The sequence below is a fragment of the Lissotriton helveticus genome, chromosome 1_1 (assembly GCF_964261635.1).
Source record: "Lissotriton helveticus chromosome 1_1, aLisHel1.1, whole genome shotgun sequence".
Taxonomy (NCBI): Eukaryota; Metazoa; Chordata; class Amphibia; order Caudata; family Salamandridae; genus Lissotriton; species Lissotriton helveticus.
The window spans coordinates 1,583,827,176-1,583,842,413 of NC_136057.1; the positions used below are offsets into that span (position 1 = coordinate 1,583,827,176).

A 15,238-nucleotide genomic window follows, 5' to 3' on the forward strand; every position below is an offset into this window, starting at 1 on the left:
GTGGACCTGAAATCTGCGTTCGACCTGGTCCCCAGAGAGAAGCTGTGGTCGATCCTCTTAGAGGTGGGGGTCCCGGATTACCTTTTCCATTTGTTTGCTCGCCTACATGAGGGCAATTACGCTCAAATAAGGTACGGCAAATATGGCAATCTAACCTCCCCAATCCCAGTTAAGCGAGGAGTCCGCCAGGGATGTGTCCTGGCCCCAACACTCTTTGCCCTATTCATTAATGGGCTTATAGACGATCTCAATAAAGGCCCTAACATTGATGCCCCCAAACTGGCAGGGCGTAGTGTGCCAGCCCTGATGTTTGCAGACGACACCTTGTTGCTGGCTAAGTCCCCAATGGGTATCCAGAGGACGCTCGACAACTTTGTTGTCTTCTGCAAACATCGGGGTCTGGAGATAAATCTCCAGAAGACCAAATACATGGTCTTTAACGGTGGCAAAAGCACACGCAGCAATCCAACCCTGGGGGGCCAACCCCTTGAAAGAGTGGTGGTGTTCGACTACCTTGGCATTACCCTGACGGAGAGTATGGACTGGGGAGTGCAGATCAATAAGTGTAACTTGAAGCTCACTCAGGTATCGGGAGGCATCCACAAATTTTTCAAGGGGGCAACACATAAGCAGGTCTATGCACCCATGGAAGCCTATGTTGGAGGGTGAATTTTTACACACCTATCACCTGCACAGCATGACCCCAGTGTAGGCCCTGCTGCTTAGCAGTTACAGGCCTCAGCTACGTTGCCCTGAGCACTGCCATTTTCCCTTAGCCTAAGCAGAAGCAGAAAGCAGGTCTGACCCAAACTTCACCCAGCTGCTCTTGTCTGCAAGGACCCGCACCCCTACCAGGCCCCACCTCATTGTATATTTCCCACAAGCTGTAGAAGTCAAGTTCCTCAATAAATCTTGCAACATACCCCACGTCCCCCACCTAAGCCATGAATAGAATAAGGGAAGCTCGCACCACAACTACGTCAAGCAAGATATCCGATAAACTGAGGACAAATGTGGCAAAATATTATCGCAAACTGCCTGATTGACACATGAATAGAACCCCTCGAAGCAATACTAACACGATTCTGTCATCCATTGATAGTTTAATAATAAACTTCCAGTCAAGTGGCAGGTCTCAGTCTAGACTGGAGTGTGTACCACAATTACAGGAAAGAGGCCATACCAAACCTTACGGGTGGGAAAGGTACAAGGCAGGCCAGTAAATGACAATGGAGGGGTATGTGCTACGTGGTGGCGTGAGATTACGTAATTATAGTCTCATGTGTTTTGGACAGAATAAGAAGGAGCCCCGCAAAAACATCAGCGGGCAACTTCTCGTCTGTTTGTAGGTATTCAGACTGAGAGTTGTCTCCAAGGGCCCTTGATCAAATGTTCATATTTTATGCATGTAAATATTTTATTTGTATTATGTTTTAACTACTTTTTAGACAAATCATTTTATATCTGCAAATGTGCCTTTTTAACTTGTTCTCTACATTTAAGCATTTATATTGTGGTCTTAGGAAATCTCACTGATATAGCATTGTGAGCGTACCTAATGATAATAACATGTACTCTGCATTCTAATGTATCTTGCAGGATTACACTTATAAGCAAATGTGAGTATTCATCTATGTAACAAGCACAACCGTTTTTATTCAAAAACTCACAAGTGTACCTTAAAGCAACTTTTCTCTCTCTTAGCAAATGTAAACCTTTACTCAGTATATTCAAATATTCAAACTGTTATTGTTCCTAGAAGCTGTGTCTTCAAATAAATTGTACAACTCTCAAGCTTCAGTCTCCAACAGCTCATATATATGTTTTTTTCCTGTTTTTAGAGCAAGAGGTCCAGGACTTCCCCGGTACAAATTAAGCCGTCCTATTCCCCTTAGTTCCCTTTCACGGTCTCCCCAGCGCGGCTTCTGGGCGGCTGCTCTGAGTCCCCTGGCCCCTCCTGCCCTCAATTAATCATCCCCTCCGTCATTTGGTGACCTCGACGTGATAATAAGGAGTTAAACTGACAGGATGCAGCTGGTTCCTAAGGAGGAAGTACTAAACTGCTAGACGATTCTGCGCAACCGTCCTGCTGGACCATTGTGAGGGGACCTCAGCGCTGAGGGGTAAGCATACATATTATTGTGTCTGCCCGCCGCTGCGGTGTCTCTCTCTTGGGTGCGGCCGAATGGTGTGCAGTGTTGTAGTGCAGCAGTGCTTCTGCCAATGGTCCAGGCTTCCTGTCTGTTAACCTTGTTATATGATTCCGCGCAGAGGAAGGGATTGTGTGCCATGTGGAGACTGAACCTGACAGTTAGGTGATTACTGAGATTCATGTGTTCCTCTTTGCTTTGTGAATAGTCGCATGTCATTGCTAAAGCCTCGTGTAAATACAAAGGATTGTGTTTGTCATCCTTATTTTTAGCTTTTTATTCAGCATCTTTTTAGCGGTTAAAGGGAGCCCCTGTTGCATATAGAATACAGGGAAGGAGAACCGCACGTGGCAGGTCTCTCAGCTTATGGTGGAGCCTCCTCTCTGGGGGAGGGCCTTTGATACACCTACAATAGGGTGTCAAGGAAGAGAAGGTGAATTATACATCTTTCTGCTTAAAGGGAACCTCTGAAGTTACAGGGAAGGAAGAGTTGCGACTGGCATCTTTTCAATATATTCATGCAAGTGATCCTCTGTTAGGAGTGACAGAGACGAGGAAATCTCTCATGTCAGTAGTCCATGAGAAAGAAGGAATTTCAGCAGGTCCGATTAGCTACCGTGACCTTTGATCTTTCCTTAATCTAGCGGTGATATCCCCTGCTGTATGTCCAGGGAAGAGTTCTGTGCGGGACTAGGAAGTTTATTTACTCATATTGTAGGCATTATATTTTCGCCAAGCTAAACTTGGTTTTGTTAATTATTGTGGTGCACCCCATATGTATAAGGAATACTCTAGCACACTCTAGTGGCCATAGAGCGTGACTTTTGTTGAATAATTGTTGAAGTGTTTACATTTCACTTATGCTCTTATTAGATACCTGTTTAAACACAGACCTGCACGTTAGCACCTAGTGTTTAATGGTGAATGTACTTAGGTTCATAGAACAAGAACTCTTGTGTGATCCTTACTGTTTTCATGGTCTCTTTTGTTAGGAGTCACTGGCTGGCACAGAGGCTGACCATAGCAAAAGTATACTATTGATATATAAGTGCATTATGATCGTTTATCTTTCTTTGACTGATTATAAACTGTGATCATCGAATTGCTGTGCACAACTGTGATGTCTGGCCCCATACCAATATTATTGTTTAGGGAAGGGGCCCGCTAAGTAGAAGCTGCTGCTAATATATTTTGTGGCCATCGTTTGAAAACTGGGTTATGTTTTAGCGAGATCCAATAACTAGGGAGATTGTAAATGTATTTTGGTGTATCCCATGTACGTTGATCTGCCACTGACTAACTGAAGAAAGTTTATAAGCTACAGCTTTTCGAGCGCCACGGCTGTCACACAGACATATTGTTTTCTTTTCTTCTTGCTGCTGCTCCCCTGTGTGTACATCTGGCATTCAGGATTTCCCCTTCCCTCCACAAAGCACTGCAGGCTTTACGAGGGAAGTCCCAGGGAAGTGCTCTGCGTTATATTTTCACTACAGATCGTTTAGACTAAATAAGAATGTTTCTTTTTTAACTGCATTCCACGCTAATGAATAGGTTACATGAGTATAAGAGGTATTCAGTCATCACAGAAGCATTGTGCTTGTGGTAAACTGCCCCAACCCCGAAAACAACTGACAGGAGGTCAGCCAGTTTCTAGTACATATATGCACATATAAACAAAAAGAGAAACTACAGATGAGCCAGAATAGGCAGAATCAGATTGAGGTGGTCCTGCACATAGTGGACAATAAGATAGTGGCAATACAAGACACTAACGCCCGAACTATAACTCAACTTGACAAACGCCAGATCCCCTTGGTAGCTAAAGCGTGGACACTGCTGGGACTCCCACTCACGCAAGGCACAGAGATAAAAATATCTACACTACATCTGACGCAACTGTGCCTCCCAGTGCAGACTCACACACCCCTCATTGACAATAGTCAACTCATACGTGAAGTATCACAGAGTTCCACTTCATTGGCAGAGACACCACGCATGCCCTTGCAAGCGTCACGAGTGTCCCTACCAGCGCCACATACTATTGAAGAATTCTTAATAGAAGTAAGTCATTCAGTGGAGAGTTTAGTGAGTTGCAGAACTATTGACCTCACCGTCCCGCCCTTAGTGACCTCATCGTCCCTGAGCGCAAGTTGCCAGGGAAGACAGGGAGACCCACACATTTCTCGTACCTCATCAGACTGCGAATTCCACACATTGCTCCTACAGGGACTGTCCATTCCCGACTTGCCCCTGGCCTGTGAGCAACATGCCCAAGAGCTGCACGAGGAGCTGGGGCAACAGCCTTCACCCAGCATTACTGAGTACCTGCAGAGACACCCCTTCACACACACTGCCCCCTACTGTGGGCATATTTACAAAACCGCATAGTAAGCAGTGAGCACAGTTGTCAGGCTTCGCCGCCACCACTTGCCCGCCCCCCAAGATAACTCCTGGATATGAACAGACAGCCCGTGCAAAACAATACATTTGAAGTCACAATCCATTTAGAGAGCGGGAGCGTTACCACCATTACTGAGGATCCTTCAGTATCCTCAGCCCAAGTTCCACCACTGGTGGGTACAGTTATATTAGCACTAATATCTACTCTAGGAATAGACACAACAGATTTACAGAAGGTGACTCTGACTCTAGCCCCCAGTGGAGGTACACCCTTTAACCCTTTACACACCCTACGCTAAGTAACAATGGCAACGCCCCTGGAACACGTGATAAATAACTTTACAGAGCAAGGAAAGCGCATCAGGAAACACTGTAATGAATTGCATGAACTCACACGAAATGCGCCACATTCCTGGCCCAGAGAAGGGACTTTTGATAAGATAGCGCTAGAACATGCGAGAACTTTCTTGGAAGGTAAATACTCTGGTAATAAACTCAAAAAGCGTAAGGACACCCTCGCCATGTGGGCTGTCTTTAAGGAAAATGACACAAGTGCCCAAACGCCTGAAGCACCCACAGCCCAAGCACCCACAGCTCAAACACCCGAAACGCCCACAGCTCCCCCACCAGCCTACTCTGAATCTCGAATTTATCCCGAACTGGTTCTTAAAACAGACCTAGAACAAACAACAAATAATAGGGCAGCCGTAGGCCATGAAGATATCTCTGTCCCAGACCGTGATATCTTCTTCCCAGACATTGCAAACAGTACACAAGACAATAGACCAGACAGTGCACAAACTCACCAACTCCTGAGAGCCCAAAGCCCAGTGATCCAGGGTTCCACATCTGGAATACCAGGTCAAATTGACGCGCTATTTACAATAAAGATGACTCCTGCACCTAGTGCCCCAGGCCCCCAGTCAGAAGAAGATCGTGAGAATGACAGGGTCTCAGGCGGTTCACAGCACAGCTCTCACGTGCCTCTCCCCAGGCCTCACGGCCCAGCACCAATACCTATCGCTAGGGAACACAACGCCTCCGGGGCTGGGACCAGACAATATGGCCCGTTTCTGTCCCCCATCCGGCAACAATTCGATACACAACAACACTATGAGGAGTGGCGACCCCTTAACTCTGGTCCCAACAGAGAGGAGGAACTCCAGACACAGTTCTACGAAGAAAACAGGGAGGGCGAACAACGCCTCTCTGAAGCAATCACTAATAGAGACATCATTAGGTGGAGGACAGAACAAGACTTATACCACAGAACAGGCAGAGCAGTTGAGGACGTGCCACTTGCACACTGCTCAAGAAACGCCACAACTGACAATACAGTAACTGATCAGCGGCGGCCATTGCAGAAAGGTAGAGGAGAGGACAGAATGACTGAACTAATGGGTGGGGTAGGCCAGTTTAGGGAAAAGCAACAACAACAACAACCAACACTCAATGAATTGGCAGGTGGTACAAACGAGGTAAGGTCACACAAGGGTGGGATCTTAACAATAAGGCCACAGCAGAGGCCATGGATACAATTAGATTGTGAAGCCCAACCACAGAACGACACAACAGCTAATCAAACACAAGCCCCTCCACCATTCCCTAACTACAACCCCCAGAGATCGCTGCCACAGACACCGGTACGCCAGGCATCGCCACCAGTAGCCACACCACGTAGTATAGTAGCACCAGGGATAGAAAGAGACAATTTAGAACTGGCTGATGTGCTTGAGCGAGCAGAAAGGAGGTACAGGCAGAGAAGGACAGAAGTAGAAAATCTCGCAGTACTAGGTAACCATGGGAGACCTGACGACAACCCAGAGGAATATGACGTAATAGGTAAAGCACGCCTGCGCACCACCAGATCTGGAGCACTGTACAACATGGCCATTAGTAGGCCAGGACAGCTGTCATCCAAAGATCTGACACCATATGAGATAGTGGTGCTAGGAGAAGGGAGTAACTATTATGCTGACAAATTCTCAGATGACTTGGCAGAATGGACAGAAAATAAAGCCCCCCAAATGATGGTGTGGCCTCGAGAAGGGTCTTTCCACCCTGAGGACATGGCAACAGCTGAAGACTGTATCTTGAGGGGGGAGGGGGATGAAGACTGGGATTACAACTACATGCGCAGAGGCTTGAGAATATGGCAGAAATATGCACGCAGGTATGACAGCACAAGGCCCACAGGGGTGCTGCGCCAGCTGCCACTGCTATATAAAAATATCAAGGACCGTCCCATCTACACCCCTTGGTCCCTTATGGACAAGGATAATTTAAAGAAGCAACTTCCGCCCCTCACAGAGGGTGCTGGGAAGTGGATACAAGCCTTTGAGAAAAACACTGCAGGGGTGCCATTGGCTGCTGGAGATGTGAAAAGTCTGCTCGTTTCCCTGATTGGAGAAGATGCAGAGGAAATGTTCACACGTATTGACCACAGACTTTCCATCACAAACTTAGAATTGGATGGTAACCCTTTTAATACAATAAGGTCTGCCCTGTGGAGTGAGCTGTGTAGAAAATTTCCTGATGTCCCAGACATCGGGTCCCTAATGTCCCAGACAATGCAAAGCAATGAAGATCCTGCACAGTACATTACTAGAATGAAGGAAAAATGGCAACAGGAATTAGGAGAGAAATGGGATGTGACAGGAGGTAACTGTAGGTTCTTCTACCATACAATTAAAAAGGGACTGCCAACTGCTGTGCAAGATAAGTTAGATGGAATAGTAGCAATGGAATGCAAACCATGGGCAGAAATACAACACCATATCATTCACTACTGTAAGAAGGAGCAAGAGCAGGAGAAGAAGAGGCAGGTGGCCATTGAAAATGCTGCAGCTAAATTAGTGCAACAGAAATTAAAGAAAAAGGAGGCTGTGGACACAATTATGGTAGCCACACCAGTGGGTCAAATGACTACTGTCACCCAATTTCCACAGACTACCCAGAGTGCATTACAAGGAAACACGCAGGCAGCAGCACAGCAGACACAGGCACAACACCCCAAAAGCAATGAGAGGCAACAGCAGTATTATGATAACAGACAAACAAGGTCACCCTATTCTGGAATGCGAGGAAGAGGTAGAGGGATGGGCAACCAAAGACCCACACAGCAGCCAGGACCTCCACTGTGTTACTACTGTCAGCGACCAGGACACATGATAAGGGAATGCCGCACTAAAATGTATGATGAAGAAATAGCAAGCAGCGGGCAACCACAGCAAGTTCAGGTACCAGTGCAATACGTTCAGCAGCAGACACAGCCACTGCAGCCCAACGTAGTGTACACCTACCCGTCTGCAGGACAGCAACAGCCAATGTTGCTGCAAGTACAATTACAGACACCAGTCCAACAGACACAGCCACAACTGGTTCAACAACAGGTGCCTGTGTACCAAATGGTGCCACAGACACAGGTTCTTGTACCTCAGGGAGCCACAGTACTTCAGCCCACCAATCCGGTTCTGCAGGGTACCATTCAGCAACATCAGGCTGGAAGATATACCAGCTAGGAAAGCCCACAGAAGACCCTAGTGTGTCCATTGTTATCGTGCCTGACAAACATTAGAAAGGACCCAGTTGTGTATGTCACGATCAACAACAAAACGTATAGTTTTCTGATTGACACAGGTGCAACATTTTCCTGTATAACAGAGGGAGCACTGCCTATTTCCAATCAAAGCATAGACACACAGGGTTTTTCTGGGGCAATTACAAGGGTCCCTTTCACCAAGCCAGTACCAATGAAAATAGGAGGCAAAAGCATTCAGCAGCGACTGCTTTATTCGACACAATCCCCCGTAAATTTATTGGGCCGCGATCTTATGGCCAAATTAAACATGACAATTCAATTTGATGAAAAAGGCACAATGACTTGCTCCATTCCTGGCACATCACTGACAAGAATGATGGCTGTCACCGTGGACTCTTCTATGAGAGACCAAATAAGAGCTCGCCCAGTGGATGAACTAGCATTCTCCACAGTTGTGCAAATGGTCATTGCCAATTCACCAGAAATGGCAGGGCGCACTGTACAGCTACCCAAAGAATTTCTTTTCCGTCCTCAGTCACAGAATATGCCAACACCAGACAAAAATATGATCCTAGGAATACAATGTTTTAACATAACACCGACATATGGAGTCTTTATAGCAGGAGATGACTTTGGCCACTCATGGGCCTGTGTCATTTTTATTGAGCCTGGACATCAGGTGAGAAACATTACAGATCAAGAACTATTCGGTGATAGTGAAGACATTGTATATCAGAATCCAGTCCCCGTGTCAGTGACAGTTGAAATCAGAACACCAACACAACCCACAGTAATTGATACTGCACGTGACTCAGACCTAGCTCAGGTGCCCGACATCCTTTGGACTACAGGTCCCAATGATGTGGGGCTCATTCGATCGGCAGAACCATTCAAAGTGACACTGAAACCTGGCGCCATTCTTCCCAGAATGCGCCAATACCCTTTGTCCAAAGAAGCTGAAGAAGGAATAGCCCCTACGATTCAGGCATTACTGGATCAAGGTGTGATATATCCTTGTATCTCACCTTGCAACACCTGTCTGTTTCCTGTGAGAAAACAACAAACAAATCAATGGAGGCTGGTTCATGATCTTCGCTCGATTAACAGCATAGTGATACCAGAGTTTCCCATCGTCCCTGACCCTTCAGTGATCCTTACTAACATCCCACAAAATGCAAAATACTTTTCCGTCATTGACCTGAAAAATGCTTTTTTCAGTGTCCCACTGCATCCTGAAAGCCAGTTTCTGTTCGCATTTGTATTCAGAAATAGGCAATTTTGCTACAAAAGGCTCCCTCAAGGCTATTGTGAGCCCCCCAGTGTGTTTAACAGAGTTGTAAAGGATGACTTATCAAATTTCCAATGTGACAGCACTTTGCTGCAATATGTCGATGACATACTCCTCTGCAGTGCAACAGAGCAAGAGTGCAGAAAAGATACAATTGCTCTGCTTACAACATTAGCACATAGAGGATACAAAGTAGACAAGCAAAAACTACAATACTGTCAGGAAGAAGTACAGTATTTAGGTCAACTGATCTCAGCCTCAGTAAGAAGAGTTACGCCAGGAAGAGTAGAAGCAATAAGGAACACTCCGGAACCACAGACAGTGAAAGACATGCAAAAGTTCCTAGGACTAGTGAACTATGTCAGGCAGTGGGTCTTTGATTATTCTACTATAACAGCACCACTCCTGAAAGCTGTCAAAACAGCTAAGGACAGGCATAACAAGATTGACTGGACACCTGAAATGACATCAGCCTTTGTAAAATTAAAGGATGAGATTACAAATGCACCAGTGTTGGGATCTCCTGATTATACAAAGGAATTCTATCTGTTCACGCACTGTAATGGACAGGTCATGACAGCAGTCCTCACCCAGAAATACCCCTTGGGTCCCAAACCAATTGCATACTTCAGTGGCATGTTGGACTCAGTGATGAAAGGCCACTATCCTTGTGAACAGGCTCTTTCAACAGCAGCATTTGCCGTTGAGAAAAGCACCCCCATAGTCATGGGCTCCCCTCTGACGTTGTACACTGAGCATGCTGTTTTTGCAATAATACAGAAAGCTAAAACAACTCTTACCACACAAAGAGTGTCAGGATATGAAGTCATACTGTCATTACCATCGTTGAAGGTTGTAAAATGCCACACTGTAAATCCAGCCATGTTCTTTGCCCATCCAATAGCGACAGCTGATGATGACACCCATGATTGTGCCACATACTGCCCAGATGAGTCAGGTACAGCAAAGGAGGACCCATTGCCAGACAGTATAATTTACTTTGTTGATGGTTCTTCCACTATTGATCAAGAGACAGGGATAAGACACACTGGAGCAGCTGTAGTCAGAGCGCAACAGAATAACTCCTCAGATTCTCTGGACATTGTACAGCAGATTACATTGCCACCCCATTACTCAGCCCAGGCAGCAGAGCTGGTTGCATTAATAGCAGCACTGAAGCATGGAGCTGATGAGAGGATTACTGTATATTCTGATTCAGCATATGTCACCACAACAACGCATTCCAGCATATTGAGATGGAAAAGGCGCGGGTTTCTTAAAACGGATGGCACGCCTGTAATGCACAAACAGTTACTTGAAGAACTAATTGATTCTCTGACACTGCCAGCAGAGGTAGCAGTAGTGAAATGTGCAGCGCACACGAACGGCCAAGATTTTGTTTCCAGAGGAAATGCAATGGCTGATTGGGCTGCTAAAGCAGCAGCTAAAGGCCAGAGTTGTGCACAGTCACTACACAGACTGACTGCACCCCCATTTTGCTTGCCAAAGATGCACACCCAATAGCGCAGGAAGATATACAAGAAGCAGCTGAGGACACAAGTGAGTCACCACTCCCAGATACACCTGATTCAACACTTCCATATACAATTGATGACACACAGCAATTTGACATCATTGCACAGTTGCACCTCAGAGAGATACAAGAAAGTGCCCAAGCTGAAGAAAAAGAGTTGTGGAAGAAGAGGGGAGTACAACAGGATGCCTCAGATTTCATTTACAGACAGACAATGACAGGGAAGCCTGTCATGCCACAGGCTCTTTTGCAAGTAGCACTTACCCAGCTGCACCTTCCTACACATGTCCCTCGTGATATCATGTCCTCTAACCTGCAGGCAGAATGGTTCATCCCCAATGCACATGAACAGATACAGCTCTTTGTTCATCAGTGCCTTATCTGTCAGCAGTATTCACCCAACCCAGCTATGAAAACCGTTGCTTCAACAATACCAAGGTCTAAGGGTCCCTTTAGGGAACTCCACATTGACTATGTGGACATGCTTGACAGATGTCACAACTACCGATACCCCATCGTGGTAGTATGTCCCTTCTCACGATGGATTGAGGCTGGACCATGTGTCCATTGTGACGCTAAGGCCGCAGCTACCTTCCTACTTCGTGAGGTCATATGTCGCTGGGGATTACCAGAATCCATCCGCAGTGACAATGGCGGGCATTTTTCAAACTCCATCTTTGAGATAATAGCCACCATGTTAGGAATAAAACATAAACTTACTTCAGCCTATCACCCACAAAGCAATGGTATTTGTGAGCGCCTCAAAGGATTGCTCAAAGCCAAGATCAGCAAGATAAGCGCCACAATTGGGAAAAAATGGCTCTATTGCCTCCCAATTGCTTTGTTTGCACTCAGGAACAGCCCCAGCTCTGATCATCACCTCACACCTCACCAGCTTGTCACTGGCAGATCAATGAATACAGTTGTTCCTTCCACCAGACCTAAAGTAGACAATGAAACGTCTTCTGAGATTGTGAAAGCTGAATTATTTGATTACTTGTGTGCCCTAACCCGTGCTGCTAGATTTCTTTCTATTCAGACATCCAAGACCAACAGAAAGGACAGCACCAGCAAGGACGGCACAATTTCCGATGAACTTTTACCCATCCGCCCTGGAACACAAATCTTCATAAAGAAGCAAGTGCGGAAGTGGAGAGACCCTAAGTACGAGGGACCTTACCTGGTCATTGACTCTTCACCCACTGCGGTCCGAATTGCCGAACGCAAAGCATGGGTTCATCTGAACCATGTGAGGATTCATCCGGCACCATCAGAGACTTGAACATTTATCGAAAGGAGGGCGTTCTATTTCCCATGACAATCCAGGATAAAGACTATGGAGAACGAATGAGAGTCTATGGGATAAGAAACAGCAACAGGATCTCTATTAAAAAGATATGTATTATTGTACTGTTATTCTTTGTTATGTTCGTTGCTTCAATGGCTATATTTCATTGGCTTGCATTACAAGCAGAGAGAGAAAAGGCTATATCAAGCAAAGTTAGGCCTACCATCTTAGTAGAAAATAACAGGCCAGAAACGAGTCCTGGTAACATACTAGATGAGGAATACACCAGCAATGGCTGCACCACCCCTGTACCCACGACACCTTCCACACCCTCTGTAGACCACACCGAGTGGGACAGGGTACTTGATATCACTGTGAATGCCCCTGGGAAAGGTGTCCCTAGACGTTTCCGTCAGCATAAAAGGAGTGTCAGGTATAAAATGGGTTGCAATAAAACACCAAGGAGATACACCCCTCGCACACAACGTAAGGAGAAAGACACAGAACAAGTCTCAAACTGGGTCAGTGATCTCCAGGACACAGTTGTGTACACATTCGAACAACACTCTATGCCTGATTTTTCCTCCCAACGCCCTGGCATGTCAGTACAGAATGATGGTACCCATAACGCATTGTTAGATAATATGTGGTACAGAGACATGAGGGAGGTGGGGAGGAAAGCCACGAATGATTCCTGCTTTGTGTGCTCATACATTCCACATGCTGTAGGTGCAGACAAATTGCTCATTCCCAAAGAGATTCCACCGCCCACTGCCAAATGTCTCCTACACCTGTTCCTTTGCCGCATACATGGTCAGATACAGCTCCAGTCAGCACAAATTAATACGGCATATGTAAACGCCTCAGAGTGGGATAACAAGTATGTTACATTCACTGTTGTTTCTGATCCAGTAGAATTTGAAAGGAGAATGGAAGTTTACCATGAAATGGGAGTACCTGCTAATATGATACAGGTCTGGGAGTATCAGTTTAGAAAGCTAGGATACTTCACCTTCCCAACACCCCCATCGAAATGCCACTCGCCCGAATATCAACAGACTAACCATACCCATGACACATGCCCTTGTCAGTGGAGACCCGTTCTGCGCCTGTGGGCCAATATATATTTTAATAACAGATGGAATGGGCCACATGAATTAATATGCAAGGCAGCCTCCTTAGGTAGCCCGGTTGTAGGTCAGGAACATAAGCATTATACCAATGTGACAATTGGGAGGGAATGTGCTGAGATATGGGCACAAGAAACTAGAAGATACACTCTCAATGAAGGTACAAAGCACAAACCTAAAAGAGCATACAAACTTAAGTCTCCTCTCCTTTGCTTCCTAGGTACCGGAACAGTGCCTGTGGGCCGAAACACAAACTGCAGTCACACAGTGTTTAATTTTGACCTCCAGCACGGTACTTCTAGTCTTATGGACATCTATTGGGCATGCGGCGAGCACATCTATCTGCAGCTGCCCCCCCACTGGCAAGGACTATGTTGTGTTGTAACAATGCATGAACTACATCTTGTTGTCCCTGCAGCGAACATTTCCCGCATCCACACACACCCAATGGCAGATGATGTTACCCTGCTTCATCATAGGAAAAGAGAAATAATGAAATACTTCTCTGATGGCCCTTTTCACAAAATACCTCAGGATTACAGACTCTTCAACGATGCCGAACTTTTCTTTGGGGGAGTTATCCCCATGTTCCAGACTAAAGCCAATGCTCGCTGGCTGCAAGTGACCAGATATGAACTAATGCAACTCATCAATAACACCCAGGATGGGTTCAACGCCGTGAAAGAAGAACTTCGACCCCTACGACTTATGGTTCTAGAGCACAGATATGTTCTAGACCAGCTAACAGCGATGAATGGTGGTGTGTGCGCAAAGGTGGGAAAATCCTGCTGTACTTTCATTTTAGCGAACGATGCTGACAACGGAACACTCACGAAGGCCATCGAGGATTTGGACAACCTGGGGAAAGAGATGCATGAGGAAGGAGGTGCTGAAGCAGATCTCGTAAATGGCTGGTTCGATTTGAACTGGATGCCTTCATGGCTGTCTGCAGTGCTTAAATTTTTAATGCCAATTTTCTGTGTGCTGTTGTTGTTGTGTTTTGGAACACAGATGCTGATATGTGTGGTAAGTCAGTATCAGGCCCAGGTGCATAGAGTCCCACCACATTCATCACAGGGGGACTTGATGTGTCCCTATGAGACAATGTGTGATAATTTAGGGAAAACAGATGCAGATTCAGGAAAAGTGCAGGACAAAGATTCAGAGGAACAGCCTCTTTGTGACTCGCCCTGGCCACTTCCCCCGTCTCCAGCCAAGTATGCAGTTCGAATGGTATTTAAAGATGTTTGATGGGTTCGGATTTCGAACCTGAGGGGGGAATGTTGGAGGGTGAATTTTTACACACCTATCACCTGCACAGCATGACCCCAGTGTAGGCCCTGCTGCTTAGCAGTTACAGGCCTCAGCTACGTTGCCCTGAGCACTGCCATTTTCCCTTAGCCTAAGCAGAAGCAGAAAGCAGGTCTGACCCAAACTTCACCCAGCTGCTCTTGTCTGCAATGACCCGCACCCCTACCAGGCCCCACCTCATTGTATATTTCCCACAAGCTGTAGAAGTCAAGTTCCTCAATAAATCTTGCAACATACCCCACGTCCCCCACCTAAGCCATGAATAGAATAAGGGAAGCTCGCACCACAACTACGTCAAGCAAGATATCCGATAAACTGAGGACAAATGTGGCAAAATATTATCGCAAACTGCCTGATTGACACATGAATAGAACCCCTCGAAGCAATACTAACACGATTCTGTCGTCCATTGATAGTTTAATAATAAACTTCCAGTCAAGTGGCAGGTCTCAGTCTAGACTGGAGTGTGTACCACAATTACAGGAAAGAGGCCATACCAAACCTTACGGGTGGGAAAGGTACAAGGCAGGCCAGTAAATGACAATGGAGGGGTATGTGCTACGTGGTGGCGTGAGATTACGTAATTATAGTCTCAT

General features: G+C 46.1%; 1 pseudogene; it reads left to right on the forward strand.

The window, feature by feature from the left end:
• The first annotated feature begins 9,925 nt into the window (after window positions 1–9,925).
• On the forward strand, window positions 9,926–14,604 carry LOC144764680 (uncharacterized; annotated as a pseudogene).
• The last annotated feature ends 634 nt before the right edge of the window (window positions 14,605–15,238 follow it).